This window comes from Callospermophilus lateralis, chromosome 8 (assembly GCF_048772815.1).
Source record: "Callospermophilus lateralis isolate mCalLat2 chromosome 8, mCalLat2.hap1, whole genome shotgun sequence".
In the NCBI taxonomy this organism is placed as follows: Eukaryota; Metazoa; Chordata; class Mammalia; order Rodentia; family Sciuridae; genus Callospermophilus; species Callospermophilus lateralis.
Genome location: NC_135312.1, coordinates 56,695,251 through 56,715,118, shown reverse-complemented (window position 1 = coordinate 56,715,118; position 19,868 = coordinate 56,695,251). Strand labels below are relative to the sequence as shown.

At 38.5% G+C, this 19,868-nt stretch overlaps 1 pseudogene; it reads left to right on the top strand.

Annotated features, from left to right (window-relative positions):
• The first annotated feature begins 1,709 nt into the window (after positions 1-1,709).
• LOC143406500 (small ribosomal subunit protein bS21m pseudogene) lies at positions 1,710-1,959 on the top strand (annotated as a pseudogene).
• Positions 1,960-19,868: the final 17,909 nt, after the last annotated feature.

The following is a 19,868-nucleotide window of genomic DNA, read 5'->3' as shown; positions in this document are numbered from 1 at the left end:
AAACAAAACAAAACAAAAAAACAACCCCCCCCAAAAAAAAATCCAGTTGGTTAAATTTGAATTTCAGGTAAACAACAAATGGCATGGTATTGTAAGTATGTTCCAAATAGTGCTGTTTCCTTGGACACCTAGTAGTTTTATTTTGCTAAATTGACAACTCTCTCATGGAATAGAAAAGCATGGGTTGTAAAGAGGTATATGCTTAAAATGAGGCTGTTGGATTGGGCAAACAAGATAATCATGCACCTGTTATGTCATGCTAAGATTTCACACTTTACTAGATGGAACAGATAAAAGGTTTTGAGCAGGAAAGTGACATGCTCAGATGTGTAATTTAGGAAGAAGATTCTGCAGGTATTGTGCAAGGTAAACTAGAAAGTGGAGAGGTAAGGAGCAGGAGAAATAATAGGAGCTGGAATTAGAAGGTAAAAATGTAAATACTGTGATATAGTCAAGACATTTTGGAGAGGGAATACATAATTTTATGACCTGCTAAATGGAAGAGAAGCAAGAGTCCCCAAGAATGATAGCTCCCCACAAGTGACCAGGGAGCACTGCTGTGAAGAATTGGGATATGAATTGGAGGAGGGAGAGCTGGACAGGGATGGAGGCTTGGTGAAGTCATACAGATATTGACTTTGCTTTCAAAATATTGGATTTGAGCTCTCCAGAAACATCTTTATGGAGAAATTCAGCAAATAATTTGGAATGTAGTACAGCAATCCCTCATTCTCAGTCCCACTTTTTATGACTTCAGTTACCTTGTCAACCACAGTCCAAGCATCAAATGGAAAACTACAGAAATCAACAACGTATAAATCTAAAATTGCTCACTGTTTCTGTGTAGTGTGAGGAGTTCTTGCCCTGTCCCACTTCAGCCAGCCCAGGTGTGACTCATTCCTTTGTCCCTTGCATTTACAATGTGTACACTGCTTGCCCACTCATCTTAGCCGCAATCTGGATGATCAGATTGGAAGTTGTGGTTTTGTTGTGCTTGTGTTCAAGTAACTCTTATTTTACTTAATAATGGCACCAAATTGCAAAAGTAGTGAAAATGGCAATTTGGGCGTGTCAAAGAGAAGCTCTAGCATGCTTCCCTTCAGTGAAAATGTGAAAGATTTTTATGTAAGAAAGAAGGGGAAAAGATTGTGTGCTGAGGTTGCTAAGATCTATGGTTAGAAAGAATCTGCCTGTGAAATTGTGAAGAAGGAAAAAGAAATTTACTCTAGTTTTGATGTTGTACCTCAAACTGCAAAAGTTTCAGCACAGTGCATATAAGTGTTCAGTTAGGATGGAAAAGGTATGAAATTTGTATAAACATAAATAGAAAAAAATAGTATGTATAGGGCTTGGTCTTATCCACAGTTTAGGCATCCGCTGGAGATCTTGGAACATGAAATTCCCCTCTGATAAGAAGGAACTAACAAAAAAGAAATAACCCACTATGGGCTAAGGAACTGAACAGTTACTTCAGAGAAAAAGAAATACTAATGGTCAACAAATATAGGAGAAAATGTTCAACATCTCTAGCAATTAGATAAATGTAAATCAAAAGCTACACTCAAATTCCATCTCACTCATATCAGAATGGCAATTACCAAGAATACAAGTAATGGCTTCCGATTGCGATCACCAGGTGGTCGAACCTGTTCTGAGGTTGCCGGGTGCTGAAGAGTGAAGACTTAAATCCAGGGTCATGGCAAAACACCATGAAGTTCATTGCCAGGACTGTGACGATATAGGAAGGGAATGTGGAAGGTGCATACAGGACCCTGAACAGAATCCTCAGCATAGCTGGGCCCAGTGAGGACATTAACAATGAAGATACTATGAGAAACTTGCCTCAAACCACAGCAGGAAATCTATGAAATCTGCTGGCAGATCTACAACATGAAAATGGCTCGAAACATCAACTTTTTGATGTGAAAGAATGGGGCAGATCCATCGCAGGGCTGCTGAGATGTGGATAGGAGGCCCACATCCAGTTTGTCTCCACCTCTTTTTCTAAAATAAACTCAAATCACCCGTATGCAAGAAAACTTGTATGTAGAGAAGCAAACCCACTGGTCAGCAGTAGACCGACCCTCTTTCTTATTAAGTGAAAGAGAAAATGAGTCCAAAAGTAGTCTAGGAGAAGAATGATGGTTGTCAAAGGATAGGGAAGGGGGCAATCAGGAATTGTTTAATGGGCATAGAGTGTCAGTTTGCAAATCTGAATACATTCTGAAGAAAGATATTGCTGCAAAAAAAGTAAAAATGGTAATTTTTGTAAAAGTATTTACAATAAATATGTTTAAGTCTAGGATACGTGAGGAAAATTTCCAAAGTGTGGTGGGACATATACCTACCATTTTCTACCCACTTTTATAAACTCTAAAGCAAAATCTTATTGGAAAAACATCTGTTACTTTTTACTGAGCTACTCCTTCCATTCCTGTGCAAGCATTGGACAAAGAGGAGAGGAATTATGTATGTATTTGGAATAAATTCTGCTTCCAAAATACCTTAAAAAAAGAATACAAGTAATGATAAATGTTTGCAAAGATATGGGGAAATAGGTATACTTATACATTGAAGGTGGGACTTCAAATTGGTGCAACCACTACAGAAAGCGGTGTAGAGATTCCTTAGAAAACTTGGAAAGGAACCACCATTTGACCCAGTTATCCCATTCTCCTGTTTGTACCCAAAGGTCTTAAAATCAGCATACTACAAAGATGCACCCCATCAATATTGATAGCAACTCAATTCACAACAGCCAAACTATGGAACAGATGAATAGATAAAGAAAATGTGGTATATACACAATGGATTATTACTCAGTCATAAAGAAGAGCAAAATTATGGCATTTGCAGGTAAATGAATGGAACTTGAGACTATCATACTAAGTGATATAAGCCAATCCCCAAAAAACCAAAGGCCGAATGTTCTCTCTGATATGTAGATGCTAACCCACAATAAGGGAGGTGGGGAGCAGAAGAATAGAAGTTCATTGGTTAGACAAAAGGGAATGAAGGGAAGGGAGGGGGGATGAGAATAGGAAAGACGGAGTGAATCGGACACACTTCCCTATGCTCATGTATGAATACACAACTAGTGTAACTCCACTCATGTTTAACCACAAGATTGGGATCCTAATTAGAAAAATTTTTACTCCATGTATGTATGTCCAAATACAATCTACTGTCATGTATGTCTAAAAAGAATAGATAAAAATAATTTTGAAACAAGAAGGAACTAGCTGGGCGTGGTGGTGCATGCCTGTATCCCAGTGGCTTGGGAGGCTGAGGCAGGAGATTTTTGAGTTCAAAGCCAGCCTCAGCAAATTGTCGAGGCCTTGAGCAAATCAACAATATGTTATCTCTAAATAAAATATAAAAAAGGGCTGGGGATGTGACTCAGTGGTTAAGTGCCCCTGGGTTCAATCACTGGTGTACACACTTATACACAAAAAGAACTATTGTATGGAGGATGAACTGAAGGGCACCCATATGGGGTTCATGGAAAGATGAGAGGATTGGCAGTAACTTGATGTGCAACAGTGATAGTTAATGTGGGAATGGAGGGCTAAGCAGCGACACTAGATAGACTTCCAAAGAAAAGAACTGGCAGAACTTGACATAAGTGTGATTGGAAACAAAGGAGAAAAGGAGGAGACATAGGTACTTTTGGTGCTATCAGCAAGGAAGACTGTGACGTAGAAAGAAGAGCCAGCAAGAATAAGGTGAGGCAGAGTTGATTTTAGGGATGGAGGAAGGATTCCACTGTGCATTCATTGAAACTATCAGCTTGTCTATATAATATCAAAGTTAAGACATCTTGCTAGCATTGATTATACATCAGAGTTAAAAATATAGATTTTGCAGAGGGAGGAAATCATGACAAGTCAATAATATTTCTGAGGGTATGAATATAGAATAAGCATATTAACCCTCAGAGGTGCTGTGAACACATTAAAACGAATTGCAAATTTTTGTGTGTGTTTGGTTTAAAAAAAAATGCAACTCACATTCCAAATAAGCTCAGTAGAAAAAGAATCTAATAAATTAATTTAGTCCATTTCAAATCTGTTTTTTTTCTCTTCTGAATGTTTATCGCCATTAAGGGAAAAACAAAGTAAACATCCAAACTGGTTTAAATTTAGCTCAACTTAGTAACATAAAGCATCTCTTCCAAAAATTTCCAGACTTGCTTGGAATACAAAGCTCAGGCTCTCAGAGTCTCTATTTCATTCTGTGTCTCTCAATAAGGTAGTGTGCAGGGGCTGAGCAAAGGGGCTTAGAACTCCATGGGTTTCCAGATTATTTTGGTAGGGCATCCATTGTTATCTGGGGACACAGTATCTGGCCCACCTGACTTCCATGTGTTTCTATTTTTTTTTTATTTTTGAATACTGTACTTGGAGGCAGGTGACCTTATGGTCCTATCTCTTGGTACAGGCATGATCTCAGGGATCAGTGACCATCCCATCCCTGCTCATTTGATTTCTGCTATCTTGTTGGCCTCTATCTCATCTCTTATCTTGTCTCTGGCTATTACATCCCTTGAAATATTATTGCACCCTGCCTTGGCAGGTTTCATGACAGGATGTCTAGTTCTCAATGCAGCACCCGTTCCACACACAAATGGATGCATGCAGGAAAGCAAAGATTCCTAGTCGGCAGTAGCTGACTATTATGGCCTAGGAAACCTCACATGGGATTTTATACTCAGTGAGGCAAAAGGAGAAAATTAAAATGAAAAATTAATCTCCACCTAATACATGCCCATGTGGATTTTTCTAACTTGAGAGGTTATCAGAATCTCAGAGTGATTAGTTATACCTTTAAGTGTTCAGAACCTCCATAGAGATAAAGGTAGAAGAGTTCAAATATAGCCTTGGAGGAAGCACCCAACCGAGGAGGAAAACGGGGCCAGCCTTGGAATAGAAAGAAAACCCGGAGATGGGAAGAGAACAAAAAGAGTACAATATAAGAAAACCAAGGAACAAAAGGAAAGAGACAAGCAGGAGAGGGTGTCCTGTGGTGGCATCTGACACAGAGATGAAACTGAGGAAAAGTCAAAGGATTCACCCAGTCAGAAGCTATGATGGATTCTGCAGAAGGTTTAGAAAGTTGCAGATTTTCATTCATTTGCATTCAGTCACACTTGGAGTAAAGCTTGTAAGAGTCAGGTCTTCATAGATGACTTCAAGTATATCCATAAATACATACTTATTACAGTGACATAACTTCGATAGAGAACTTTGGAGCAGAAGCAGGATTTGGCAGTCACCGTGGCCATAGTGGGATGAGGGTAGTGAAAATTATTTAAGATCGGAATGCACTATGATGTTTTGTGACTGTTTGACTGGAAAGCTTGGATGGGATCCCTGACCTGTCAAGTTGACTAGGTTTTCAAGTTTAGCACAGACTTGATAAAGAAATCTCTGGTTTTCTTAACTCAACTGGGACTTCTTTGCACAATTATGGCAAATAATAGAGTTAGTGATTGTCCTCATGGAGGAAGATGGATTAGCAAGAATTCATCAGTGTTTATTTAGCAGTCCAAGGTCAGGATTGCAGCCTCTCCTGGTGCACTCTACCTGTATGAGCAGCATTTTCTGCTAAAGTTGTAATATTACCTTTTCTGCATTCCTTTCTTAATTGCAAGGCAGAAACCAGGAGTTATAGAATCCTTTCCTCTTTTTCTTCTAGATTAGAATCTTCTAATCCACACAAAATTTGGAAGGTGGGAGGGAAAAGAAGCCATAGGTCTCCAGGGACAACTGGAAGCCAATGTCCACACAGAGGGCAGCCTTAAAGTTGGCAATGGTTTCCAGGAGTGTGCAGAGTGTCACATGTTTCTAATTATAGCTTTCCTGACCTTTGATTCGCAGTGTTGCAATGGCTGCTTAAATCTTTAATGCCCTGCAGTAAAACTCTTTTACCTGGAGACCTAGGGAGATTCTGTTTCCCCAGTGAAACCCAGAGGGAGGCATTGGGCAGGGTGAGCCCCCCAGAATATCAGCTTCCTTTTACTTCAGTATCAATATTAATAATTATGAATATTATTTCAAATACATTGATGCCAAGAAAGGGATACACTAATGTTATAGTTTGAATTTTCCTCAATTTGTGATGAACTTCCAGCACCCATTATTTTTTTGGTAACTAGTTCCAGAATGCACATGAGGCAGTGGGGAAGCTGAGGAGGACAAGCTAGAGAACCCTGAGGGGTGTGTTGGTGGGAGAGGTACTGCTCTGAGTAACTGAGCTTAATCCCACTTGGGTGTGTCTGAGGGAGTGGAACAACCCCAGAGGGTTCCACCAGGATTGTGTCAAGATGGCGTGTTTTCCACAGACACCTGCTTCTCACTGGTTGAGGGTTACTTTGAATGGCAGGGTTAAGTTCCCCCACCTGTGGGCTGTCTTGCTCACAGGTAAAAGCCATCCCTTTCTATGCTGGAGAAAGCCTTCAGGCAGAGAAGCGAAAAATCAGAGGCAGGTGAATTTCTAGACCTGCAGAACTGATGTCCAGGCCACAGTGTTGCCATCGGCATGTGACCTCCCTGCAAGTCGGACAGCATCTTTCCTCTACTTCTATACAGTGGCGGGAGCAGATATCAGAGTGCAGAAGGCTGATCGTGGTGGAGAGAGAGGTGAGGGCTGACAACATGCCCTGTGGCTATGAAGGTGAGCAGTGAACACTGCTAGAACTCAGCTCGGGTGGTCAGGAAAAACCTGCACACCCTGCTTGTGTGTGTTTTTCCCTCCATCTTCTCTGTCCTCCTCCTCCTCCTCTTCCTCCTCCCATTTCTCTTCTTATAATTGATAATAGTTCCTCTTTCAGATAATACCTACTAAGAAGTTTAAGAAATGAATAGCTATTTTTTAAAGAATTTCCACAAAATAGAATGATATTTCTTCTCCTAAACATCATCCCTGGACTGCTTCGCTTCTCTCTGTCAACCCCAGGCTGACAGAAAGCAATCACCTGCCTTCAGCAAATATGAGAGGAATTCTCAATAAATATAGGTTACCATGGAAACCAATCCAAAAGAGAATAGAAAGTTAAGTTTGAATATTAAGGATTTGTTTGAGTTTAGTGACATTTTCTACCATCTCTGAAATTTTACAGCCATCCCTCACTGTAAGTTTCTGCACATTTTAGTGTTTTCTCACCAGTCCTCCTTGACCTCTTTTCCATCTTCCAGGAGCTCATAAAATTGCCATTGCAAATGATCCCTGGGGGTGGCAGGCATATGGTGCTCAGGATGAGAGATCTGGGGTCAGACAGAGCTGGGTGTGTGTGTCAAGCTTAGATATTTTCCCATCAGCTTTTGAGCCTGCAAACTCTTCTTACAGAAGGTCATCTTGACAATTGGTTTGGTAAGTGGAAAAGCTTTCAGTATGTCTTTAAAAGGCAAAGAGAGCTTCAAGGACCATTGTAATTTTCTCTGCACATCTCGTGTTCATATTCAAATCTGAGACTTATTTCCTATTAATAAAAATGATTTTCTTAGTGTTATAAAGTATTCTGACAAAAAAAATTCAGGGTGACATAAATTCTCAGATTTATCCACAGCTCAGAAATGTCTCAAGAAAATTGTCTTTAACTGATTTGGAAAGGACCAAGGGGTATTTTTTGTCAATAGCAGTTAACCAATAGCCCTTCCTTGAGATTCTCAGAAGTTGATTTTTATTGGGGTTTGGGGAGATCTCATAAGTGAGCTTGGAATCAAAACTATGTGTTTGAATTTCAAATCATGCAGTCTATTAGCTAATTAAACATAAGCAAATACTTATTTGAGTTTCAATTTCCTCAAAAGCCTTAGAATAATTTCTAAATGCCTAATTGAACTTTGGGACAATTCTTTATTCCTAATCCAAATCAACACTCATGTAACACCTACTATGTGCCAGGAATTTCTCATAGGAATTCTGTATCCTCCTAGCCACCCTATCAGCAGATGCTTGAGATTAACCCAATGTGATCCTAAGAAAACAAAAGGACACAAAGTGACTGACTTGCCCAGGATCAGACAGCTAATTGAGTGGCACATCCAGGATTCAAACTCAGGAAGTCCATCTCCAGATTGTTACCAGCACTAGAAAATATGTAATAAGTACTTTTTCATGTACAGGCTATTGTGTTAAGCACTTTACAAATACCCTCTAATTCATTCCTCATAAGAACCCTGTGGTATGATTATTTCTCCTGTTGTACAGAGAAGGAAACAAGCTCAGAGTCTGAACCTCAGGAACTTGCCGGTGGTCCTACAATCATAGGTGCATTATCCATTTTGCTTTTAATTTCTAGCCAGAGCTCACCTGCTTCTTTGCCTGGCTAAATTCTCATCATTCTTCCACTCTCCAATTAAATGATTTTTCTAGCAGTCTTCCCTGAAATCCCTATCCTAGGTTAGACCTCCTTTTAGATGAAGTTTTAGAAATTTGTGAATTTCCTTTGTAGTAGTGACCATAAGTTTATTGGTCACTAAGTTATTGTCTTTTTTTTAATTTTTTAATATTTATTTTTTAGTTTTCAGCAGACACAACATCTTTTTTTGTATGTGGTGCTGAGGATCGAACCCGGGCTGCATGCATGCCAGGCGAGCGCGCTACCACTTGAGCCACATCCCCAGCCCAAGTTATTGTCTTTATTCACACTTGATTAGCACCTGCCTCTCACACCAGCATATCATCACATGGAGACAGGGACTACACCTCTTCCTGTTCAAAATTTTATCCCTAGCACTTAGCACATAGTCGGTGTGCACCAAGTATTTAATAAATTAATGCACTCCAAACTTTTTTAGGTTGATGCTGATAAACATTAGAATCTAAAATGGACAAAAATTCCCATTCTCTATTTCTGCAAGAACAGTGATGTGAATCTCAAGAAAAAAACAGAAATGAGATGAAAGCAAGTGAAAGTCAGGCCATTTGTATGGAAAGATTTAATACTAGGAAAATGAAGATGTGTAACCAGAGCATTTTAAGTGGGAAGAAAACTGACTTGATTACAGGAACAGGAACAAAAGGGATATTTTTCTACATGGTTTGATTTGGGGGTAGCTGTATGTTTCCCTCCTATTTCAAGCCTCATCTATATTGATGAAGGTGTAGGTATAATATCTTTGAAAGGTAGAAAGATTTTAGTTCTCAGTCAGAAAGTTTCTTTTTATAATTGAGAAAGTCATGGCTCTGAACTATACAATGATTTTACCCATGGTTGCATTTTGATGGTGGAGGCAGACCCAGGATCCAGGTGTCTTGGTGGAAGATCTGAAGGTCTCAGGAAGGGAGGGTGGAAGGGAGAAAAAGAAAGAGAGAGACAAACTAGAAATTATTCTTTACAGGATGTGACATCTTAGAGGATGGGCTGTGTGTAGATTGAAATCAAATGACCACAATCTTTTACAGACACGCCCACTAAGAGGTGGAGTCTGTTACTCCACCCCTTGAATCTGGAGCCTAGCCGTGTGTTTCCTTTATCCAATGAGACCTGAGAAGTGCTTGCACATTGGAACTTGATGTCTCTTGATGCTGGGGATCCTGAGACTATACCATGGAAAGCCATCTGGGCTAGTTAAGTGAGGATGGAAAATGAATTGAGCATTTTCCCAGTCATTCTAGCCAATAAGCTACTCCAAGAATTATGAGCTAAATGAAATACTGCTTGTTTTATGTCATCAAGTTACATAAAAAAGCACCATTTTGTTTAGTACATGGGTTGTCTTGTTACACAGCAGAAATTAATGACTATAAGGGGTTATAGAATGAAATACTTCAATTATACAAATCTAAAAAAATATGCATTGGTTTTGAGACTAGGTGGCTAGTAAAGGTTGAAAAATCCGGAAAGAAAACTATTGGAAGCATTGAAAGCATTTTCTAAGTGGACATTGTTGTAACTAGATGGAAAAATGAATAGTAGCATTATGGTGGCAAAATTCTGTGCTACCCATAGAATTACCTAATGAACCTATGGATCTGGCTAAGGAAGTTAGTTAGAAAAAAACTTCTACACACTGGATCAAATTACTAGGTGACTTGCTTTGGCCACTTGTATACTAGAAAACATACAAGCAGAGGTTTGAAAAGTTCTTCTGCTTTGGAATTCACTCTCTTGCTCTGAGAATCTTCCATGTGAAAAAGAATGAACTATTTTACCATGGGATGGGATTTGATGTAAAGAAAGTTCCACTGATTTCAGACAACTTAAAGAGAAATGGTTTTGTTTTAAACCACTAAGTTTTTGAGACAGTCTGTTATGCAGCAAAAGCTAACCAATATTTGTTGGGTTTGTACAGACAGCAAATAGAGAAGAGAAAGTTCCCTAAATGTCTTTGAATACTACAATATTCGGTGAGTAGCATTTGTTAAGATAATGCAGGAATAGTTATGTGCTGCAGCAGTTTCTTTTTCCATCTTCTGGATTTAACTAACACACCCAAATAAATAACTACATAAGTCCAGAAGATACAGAGATTTGTATCTGCAATAATTCAGGCTTCCAGCGAGGATTAGGCTGTGAGATAATGCATGTAGAAGAAAGCTAAGGCATCAGACAACTGATAATTATACTCATGAAATTGTCAGAGAGAAAGTGTACTGAATTAAGCAGTAGAAGCAATTGTGTTAGTTCACTGAACATTTACCCTGTACCATATCTGTGCCAAAACAATACGTGATTCCATTAGGGTACTGTAATAGAAACTTTAAATTTTACTTTCTAAGGATTTGCCATGCTTTGAAGCTCCAATAAAAGGCTGATAAGAAAGAACTCAAGAAAACAGAAATAAAGCTGTATCTGAGCCATAGTTTCACAGCAAATTTAGTCTAATAAAAATTTCACATAAATTATTTTTAATTGCCTCTTAAGAAACACAACTCTTTGGAAAACAGATTCACTTCCAATATGATGTCCAATAAAAAAGGAAGACTTTTCCTTATTTTTGTGATTTATTGTCCTTTACTGCTTTTCAGGTTGAAAAGGAATTATAGTTGTTCAAAAGGTTTTTAAATTTATTTTCTTTTTGTTTCATGATATAGAATTCTTACCTTATTACTATTGAAATTATTGAAAAGACATAGCCCAAAATTGTTCTTAAAATTTGTTTGCATTTAGTCTTGCTCATTTAAATCATTTTAAAAATAAACTTTATTTTCAAGAATAGTTGCAGAGTCACAGAAAAATTGTGATGATAGTGTAGAGACATTCACCCATGCCATGGCTCCCAGTGTCTCCTGTAGTTAATGTCTTATATTGGTGTGGTGCAGTTGTTACAATTAGTGAACCAACACTCGTGGTATTAACTGAAGTCCACATATTATTCAGCCTTCCCTGGTGTTTGCTTAGGGTTCTATTTCAGTTCTAAGTTGCTATTTAGGATACCACATTTCATTTTCATCCTGTCTCATCAAAGGTACCAACATGGCTTATCCATGTGGTTATGGATCTTCATCATATGGCTGAGGTGATTCTTGTAAGGCTTCTCCTTGGTATAGTCATTCTTTTTTTTCCTGTTTTCCATATTGTATGGTTTGGATGGAATTCACTATGTTATTCCACACATAAGAGATTGTTTTAGCCAGCATTTTTGCTTCAGTGATGAAAGAACTTGACCAGAACAATTGTAGAGGAGGAAAGGGGCTCACGGTTTCAGAGGTCTCAATCCATAGACAGCAGGCTCCATTCCTCAGGGGTCCAGATGAGGCTGAACGTCATGGCAGAAACCTGTGGAAGAAGTGGCTCACATAATGATCAGAAAGCAAATAGAGGTCTCCACTTGCCAGATACAAATATATGCCCCAAAGCTATGCCCCAATTCTCACCTCCTACAGCCACACCCTACCACTTCAGTTAGCCCTCAGTTAGTCCCTAACAGGGGAGTAATTCACTGATAGGGTTAAGACTCACAGCCCAATCATTTCTCTTCTGAACCTTTTTGCATTGTCTCACATATGAGTTTTTGAGGGACACCTCATATCTAAACCATAACAAGGATGTACAACTATGCCCCAGCTCCCGGAGGGTGGAGAATCTACAGTAAGGTATTTGAAAATTTTGTTTATTTTCTTCCATTTACTTATTTAATAATTTATTTATATCAATATGGATTCATGGATGTTTATTTTCCACTTCGATTTATAATCCAATACTTCTCTCTTTTGTTGTTTAAATTGTAGAGCTTTGAGAGCTCTTTCAGTTGACACCTGTGTCCCTTTAACATACTCCTCTCATTATGGAGTTTTTTGTTCATTTATAAGTTTTTGAAAGACAGGCTTTATATTAATCTCATTTTAACTAGGTATGTTTCTCTCTCTCTCTCTCTCTCTCTCTCTCTCTCTCTCTCTTTTTCCATTTCTCTTATTCATTATGATATGAAAATAGGAGAAGATAAGTGATCTCAAATTTTTCTGCTTGAAGATAAATCAATTTTCCCTGGAGCCCAGACAGGAATTCTTAAATGCCTGTACAAAAGAATCACCAGGACAGTTTGTTAAAATTGCCAATTCTTCCTCTCCTATGGACTAAAATGCATCCCCATCTCCAAATTCATATGTTGAAACCCCAACCCTCAATGTGTCTGCATTTGGAAAGAACTCTTAGAAATTTATTAATGTTAAATGAAGTTAGAAGGGTAGATTCCTAATTGTATAGGAAGAGGAAAGATATATCTCTCTTTCTCGCCATGAATTTCAATTGAAGAAAGGTCACATGAAGACACAGCAAGATGACATCCATCTGCAAGCCAAGAAGAAGCCTTCATCAGAAACCAGCACCTTGATATTGGACTTCCAGTTTCCAGAAACATGAAAAAAATAATTTCTGTTTTGAAGCCACCCAGTCTGTGGTGTTTTGTTACGATTGATCCAGCTAAGCTATCTTTTTTTTGTGGTTCTCCTGACATTTTGATAGAATGGATAAAATAAGGGCCAGGGATTCTGCACTTGAGGGGGCACCTCAGAAGAGGCTCATAATGTTCTTGGAGGGCTTTGCTTTGAAGAGCATTGAGTCTAACAGTGGAGGCATGACCTTGGCCATGCTGTTTCTGGACAGCAGATACACACTTTCCCCTCTAGTGGCTTATTATACTATTTAAGCACAAATCTATGGTTTGTAGCAAAATGGTATAGATTTTAGGATTTGCCAACAAAACAACGGCTATTCCACAGGAAAAAAAAATACACATTTAGGGTCAGAGTTAGTTTTGACAATTTAGACTTTGAGTACATATTTGAGTATACATCCACTTTTTCCTTGCATGCTTGGACCACTAATGACCACAAACACTTCACATTTTAAGGCTGGAAGGAAACTAAGGGATCATCAGCTCTAGTTTTCCTTTCCCTTGATGTATAGAAAAGAAATTAAGAGTCTTAAGATGACTGAATTGTCCAAATTCACATGCCTATTAAAGATGGAGCTAGGTCTAAAAAAAAGTTTTCCTAATAGATTTTCGTGAAATATACTATTTTAGATTCTTTCTAATTTCTTATTTTTACATCAAGGTATTATTGTCCTTGAGTTTCTAAATTGTGTCTTTTGTCTATAAAAGCAGATACTGTAAAATGTAAGTGTGTCCCATTTGAAGGTCTGTATTAAAACTATTTTTAAGTTTACCATGAAAAATACTATATCTGACACAGAGCTCTTGACTTGTGCGAGTTTAATCTGAGTGTAATCATGAAAGTTTGCTTCCACCACAATAGAGGCAACTAGCTACTAAAGGTTTAGGGTTTGGAAGAACAGGCTGGGCAAGGCATTGTGACAAGTGTGTTCCTGGGGAAAACCCTTCCTGAATTAAGTTTAGGCAGGGCTACTGATGACTAACAAGTAGACACAACTCATTTCCATGTAGGATGTTTCATAAAATTCAACCAACTGACAAAAGAAAGACCACCTTGACTGAATGTTTCACAGAGCTAAGGGCTGCACTAACTCCAGATGAGCCTGGAGCTGGGAGTTTGTACTTTTGTGGTTATCCAAAGAACACTGGACTAGATCGAATCTTGGCTTTACCCCTTACTAGCTTACTAGTAAGCGTCCTTTCGCAAGCTATTTTTGACTCTTGTCCTCAGTTTCCCTATCTGTAAGTTGAGGGGGCTTGTTTTAATATCATTGATAATCCTTCCAGATTTAAACGAACTATGAATAGCTATGAATATATAACTGACATTTCTGGACCATTGCTTCTAAATATCTCAAAAAGTGTCAATTTGTTTATCTTGTTTTAGATTTTTTTTTCCTATTCTGGAACTTTGTGATGGCTTTCAGAATGCAAGGATTCCCCTCTCCAGAATGCGTCACTTTGGGGCAGGTGGGAAGGAATTCTTGGGACCGTTGTGATGTGGCAACATGATTCCCTGGTAGATGGGCCTGGCCTCTCCCTCCCTCTTTCTGCCTGGCTTAGCCTCCTCAGTTCCTTCCCCCCCACTCCCTGAGGAGGTGGTTTCTGCCTTGCTATGCTGGTTGTTGGGGCGTTTGTGATGTAGAATCTGGAGGACAGGGGACAGGAGAAGGAGGAAAAGATGAGCTAGAGCCAGAGAAGGGGTTTTTCCAGAGAGCTCGGGTAAAACCAGCACATCACTCAACATATGAGAGGGTCCTGAGAAACATCGTCCTGGTCCCTGTGTCCTTTCCCTTAACTTGAGAAATCCAGTGACATCTAAACTCCTTTTTTGTTCTGGACTCTGTTTTCGGATGACATTGTTTGGTGACCAAACCACACAGTTAATGGTTCCACACACATCACAACATTTTTAATTAACTCTTTACCAGGAAAATCAAAGGGTCTCCTGGGGAAAATATTGTGGAGAAGATTTCACCTTGCTCATGGGACTCAGCATGAAGGCTCTTGATATGATGTTACAAAGGCAGGCATATATACTGCCTTGGGCTCAAGATTGAGAAACCCCAGGAGGAAGGAGACTTTAATCTACTTTGATTGCTATGGTATATTGAAGGCACAATTTCTCATTCTGGAATGAGTGAGTATTGAATAGAGTCTGTATATACAGTGTCTATTTTGGGTCACTGATTCATAGTTAGTGAGGCTGGGTTTTCTAGGGAATGGTTCATTGGGCCAGTCCTGAAGAAGTATAGCTCAAGAGAGAGAGAGGGAGAGGGAGAGAAAGGGCGGGGGAGGCAGACAGACATGGAGGAGTTTAGAGTTGAGAAAAGAAAAAAAAGAAGAGTGATGGTGATTTAAGTGCATTCTTTGCAATTCATTCATCTATAACTTGTGATATTCTGCTAGAATTTGAAAGAAGGGGAAGGGACTGCACATGTCTGGGGTCATCAATTTTATCTGCAAGAAAGAAATAATACTGTCTCTTTTGCAGCATTGCCACAGGATTATAAGCGATAGATGTTGACGTGAACAATTTACCGGGTTCAGACAACACAAAATGTAAGTGAGCCTTATATTTTACTATATATCATAGTTACCATAAACTAGTCCCATTTTTCAATTTTTCTTGAACAAAGAAACAAAAAAAAGGACTTGTTTCTAATATAATCTTAGGTGATTATATCACAGATAAAGGCTGAAGGGTGGGGAACTTGGGTTGCCTTTAAACACAAGCCCAGAGCGCTCAAAACTCCATTTGGTACCATGTGGAAACCACTAAGCAGGGTCCCAGGCCCAACTATGGCTTGTGAGGATCAGAGGTGGTCACAATTTAGTGACTGAGAACTGCAGTTTTATTCTGGAGCACCTCTCCAATCAGTGAAAGTAACTTCTCTCAGAGCAGATGAAAAGAAACAAATAAATAAACAAACAGATTTGCTACGTGACTGAGATTTCTCCCATCTTAACAAAACTGTTTAGCCTTTTCTGTTTGGCTGTTGCTTAGCTTGATCCTTTTTGTTCTCACTTTTCCTTTTTTCCTTTAGTAATTAGCTTTGGAAGAAAATAACTCACATAGTGAAAATGATCTAGACAGTCTCATTTTTTAAAAAAGATCCTTATCCCACAAGGAAGTGTGTAATTCACAGTTGCTTGAAACCCACACAAACTTGTGTGCACAAATTAGTAACAATTTTTAATACACAGACTTTATGGTCTGCTGCTCAAAATATTCCAGACAGATTTTAGTTGAAAAGAAAGATAAGGTGGGAATCTCTCTCCATGGCAACGGTGATTTGAGGAGTAGTTTACACTTCAGCAATGATCTGTGACAGCTTCTGAAGATGTTTTGGGGTTTGCATTTCATAACTACCTAGGTAGGTGAGAAAAAAATCAGAAAGGACACAAGCTGAATATGTGGATTTTGAATCATCAGCATGTGTGGCTTTGGCTGGGTGAGCCTTCCATTAATTGCATTTGGAGATGAGACCTAATGGTGCTCATGATGATAAAACTGCAATAAAGGTAAATCATCTCTTTTCATTGTATAAGCTACAACGTCTTGAATTAATCTCTACATCAATAGGAGACCACATGCAAAGTCATGATAAGAATACTCAAAATTTATACTTACTTAAAATTAATCAAGTCAAAATAAAGTTTCTTGGGCTTTCTCACAAGTCAAAAGGAGGCAAGAAAAAAAATAGTCTCAGTTAAAAACATTGTGCTGTATATACATGATATGTTTTATTAAAAGATGTTTCAAAGGTGTCTCGCTGGGCTTCACCACAGTAAGAATTTAATAAGCCAGACTGGGCGATGCCCTTTGGAGTCCACATATGTCCCTCCAGAGGGGCAAGACAGACAAAGAGAGCTTGCTTCCTGCAGGCAAGTTCTGGGCAGCAAACACCAGAGCTGGTCTGAGGCTCAGTCCGTGCAAAGGCAGCTACTCTGATGGCAGGTAAGCACCAAAGCGAGGGAAACGAGGTACAGGCTTCCATTTTAGAACATACATGAAAGGCAAATGCAATTTAGGGTGCTTCTTTTTTCCTCTTATTTCTTTATTTTGATTGAGATGATTGCTTTCGCTCAAAAATTTCAAGACACACAGAAAAGTATAAGGGAAAGAAAAGTCATTATTATCACAAGTCAGAGGTAATGTCAAATAGCTTTTGACCTTTTTTCTGATGTTAAGAGTTAGACTTTTGAATGTGAAAGAGACTGTTAAAGGTTATTTGTTAGTCCCTTGGATGCCGAGTCTCCAGGCAGCCTGAGTCTGTTCCTGAGCTCATGGGGCCAAGTGCATCCAAGTTCAAAGACTGCTGGTCCAGGATGTTTAGCCTCACATCACTTTGCCTCTTGAGTTCAATTATTTTGTCTATTTCTTCAGTTCTTAAGATTTCTCAGAGAACAACAGCTTGCAGGGACCAAAAACACATTCTGAATTGCATACAAAGCCCAAATTGTTCTATTTGTGATTATCTAAATGCATTTTTTAACTTGGACAGAATTCTTGTGAAAACACTAATTAATGGATAAATCTGGGGGGAAAAGTTATTTTTATCAGAAGTACAATTATTTTTCTCTCTAGCCATGTGTTTAACTTCCCTATTTTGGTATGTGGGGTAGGGGATAGATCTGTAGTTAAACAGGGTAATCATCTTTAATCCAAATGCCTTCTGCTGAGAGATGCCACTGGAGTGTTTCTGAGTGAGCAGGGAGCCTCTCGGGATCCACAGGCCCAGGAACATGTTAACATGTTCATATTCCTAGGAACTCTTATACTTGGAGGCTTCATTCCTCATCCTATCAAATATATTAAAGTATACCTGCTTTGCACATTGCGTATCATTTTTGACTGTAGAATTCATGAAAGGATTTTTGCAAAGTTGGGAATTATTAAGAATTCATGGTCTTATGATAAGAGCTTTCCTATTATTGTGTATATATGATAGTTGAGTTGCAGATGTCACCTTGGCATATGTATTAGTTTCTTATCGCTTCCACAACAAATGGGTGGTTTAAATTATTATTGTTTATTCTCTCACAATGAATGGGGCAGAAGTCCGAAATCGTTTTCCCAGGATTATACTCAGGTGTTGGCAGAGTTGTGCTCCCTCTGGTGGCTCCAGGGGAGAATGTTTCTCTCCTCTTCCAGCTTCTGGAAGGTCCCACATTGCTTGGCTTGTGGTCTCATCTCCCCAATCTTTGCTTCCATCTCCAGGTTGCCTTTTTCTACATGTGTATAATTTCCTATATAGATACTTTTGACAGCAGTTAGGGCCCACCCAGATGATTCAGGATTATCTCCTCATTCCAAATTTTTTAACTTCATCATATCTGCAAAGATACTTTATTTAATAAGTAAAGTAATATTAATAGCTTCTAGAGATGAGGACTTGATATCTCTGGGGCCACCATTCAGACTACTGCAACAGGATATATTTTGTGGTTATTTAATTAAACCTTTATTAATTTTGATTTAATAATATTTTTATTTGCATATGTCAGTATTGATTCTTTTTTCAGATCTCAAACTTTCTTGTGGACCCTTCCAAAGCTTCCAGCTCTAGTGCATTGCTCACGATGGATAAAAGCCCAGACAAAATTTTTTATTCCTATGTAAATCCAGTGGGGTGAAAGAACTTGTCTCATTTCCTATGGCCGAGATAGATAGTTTTCTAAGAGACATTTTGCAAAGGAAATTGCTAAGATGCATCAACATGGAAGGATATTCATGTCTCCAGAGCCCTTGGGGTTCATATTTCTGTGGTAGCAAATAGAAATCCAGAGAAGCTTGATGTCACCTACTGTTCATATAGAGAATCACTGTACCTTAAATCCCAAACTTTGATCAATTGCTGCATTTGCTGGTTTTGGGGGACTTACTGGGCTGCAGGTACTATGAACCATCCTTTTAAAGTGCTGGCTTTAGTATTTATAGAATTTTTCAAAATTTGACCTAATCCTCAGTTTCCAGGTGAGGAGTTCAGGTCCAGATAGGCTTAGTAATTTTCCCAAAGTCACCGAGCACAGAGATATCAAATACCCAACTATTGGACTCAAGGTCTTTCTAGCCACTGAGCCTAAGTTCTTTTTTATAAACTATGCTGTATAATTTTTTAAAGAGGAAATGAATATATAATCAATGTATAATGAAGTTGACAAGGAAGTGTATGACAAAGAAGTAAAAAGTGTAGCCTAAAAAATAAAAGCATTAGAACCAGGGCAGTGACTTGACCTGTCACTCCAAATTCATATCCATTTCTGTCCTAGAATGGCCAAAACAGTTGACATTGTTAATTAAATTACTGCTGTGTCAATTTGTGTGTTTGTTTGCTTTTTTGGTAAACTATATATAATTGATTGCATTGCATGAATTCTGATCTTTGTAATTCAAGTGTTTAAGATCTTTAGTCTTTTTTTTTTTTTTGTACTTGGAATTAATTGATCCTGGGGAATCTTTACCACTGACCCACATCCCTAGCCTTCTTAATATTTTTTAAAATTTTGAGACAGAGTCTCACTAAGTTGCTTAGGGCCTTGTTAATTTGCTGAGGTTAGTTTCAGACTTACAATCTTCCTGCCTCAGCCTCCAGGGGTGCTAGGATTACAGGTATGTGCCAGCACACCACCTGGATATCTTAAATTAAAAAGAACTTCCCCAGCTAGTGTAAACATCCAGACATGATCAATTCAATTAGTGTTAAGAGTCACAACTCTTCCCACAGCAGAAAAACCAATACCCTAACAGAAGTATTTCCTAAGTGTGAATGCTTGTTTAATCATTCTACTTCTTTCCATACTCTTATCTGTAGTATGATTTCCTCAATTTTCCTTTAATTCCTTTTTAAAATTTGTATTTTAGAAAAGTCAACTATATCATTATCATTATTAGAAAATGAGTGTTACCCAACATAAATAAAAGGTAAATAACCCCTATTAATGCAAAGGGATTTAAAATTCTGACTAGAGGGTGTAACTGCCCACAGAATAAGTTTCAGACTTGCTATATTATCATGAGAA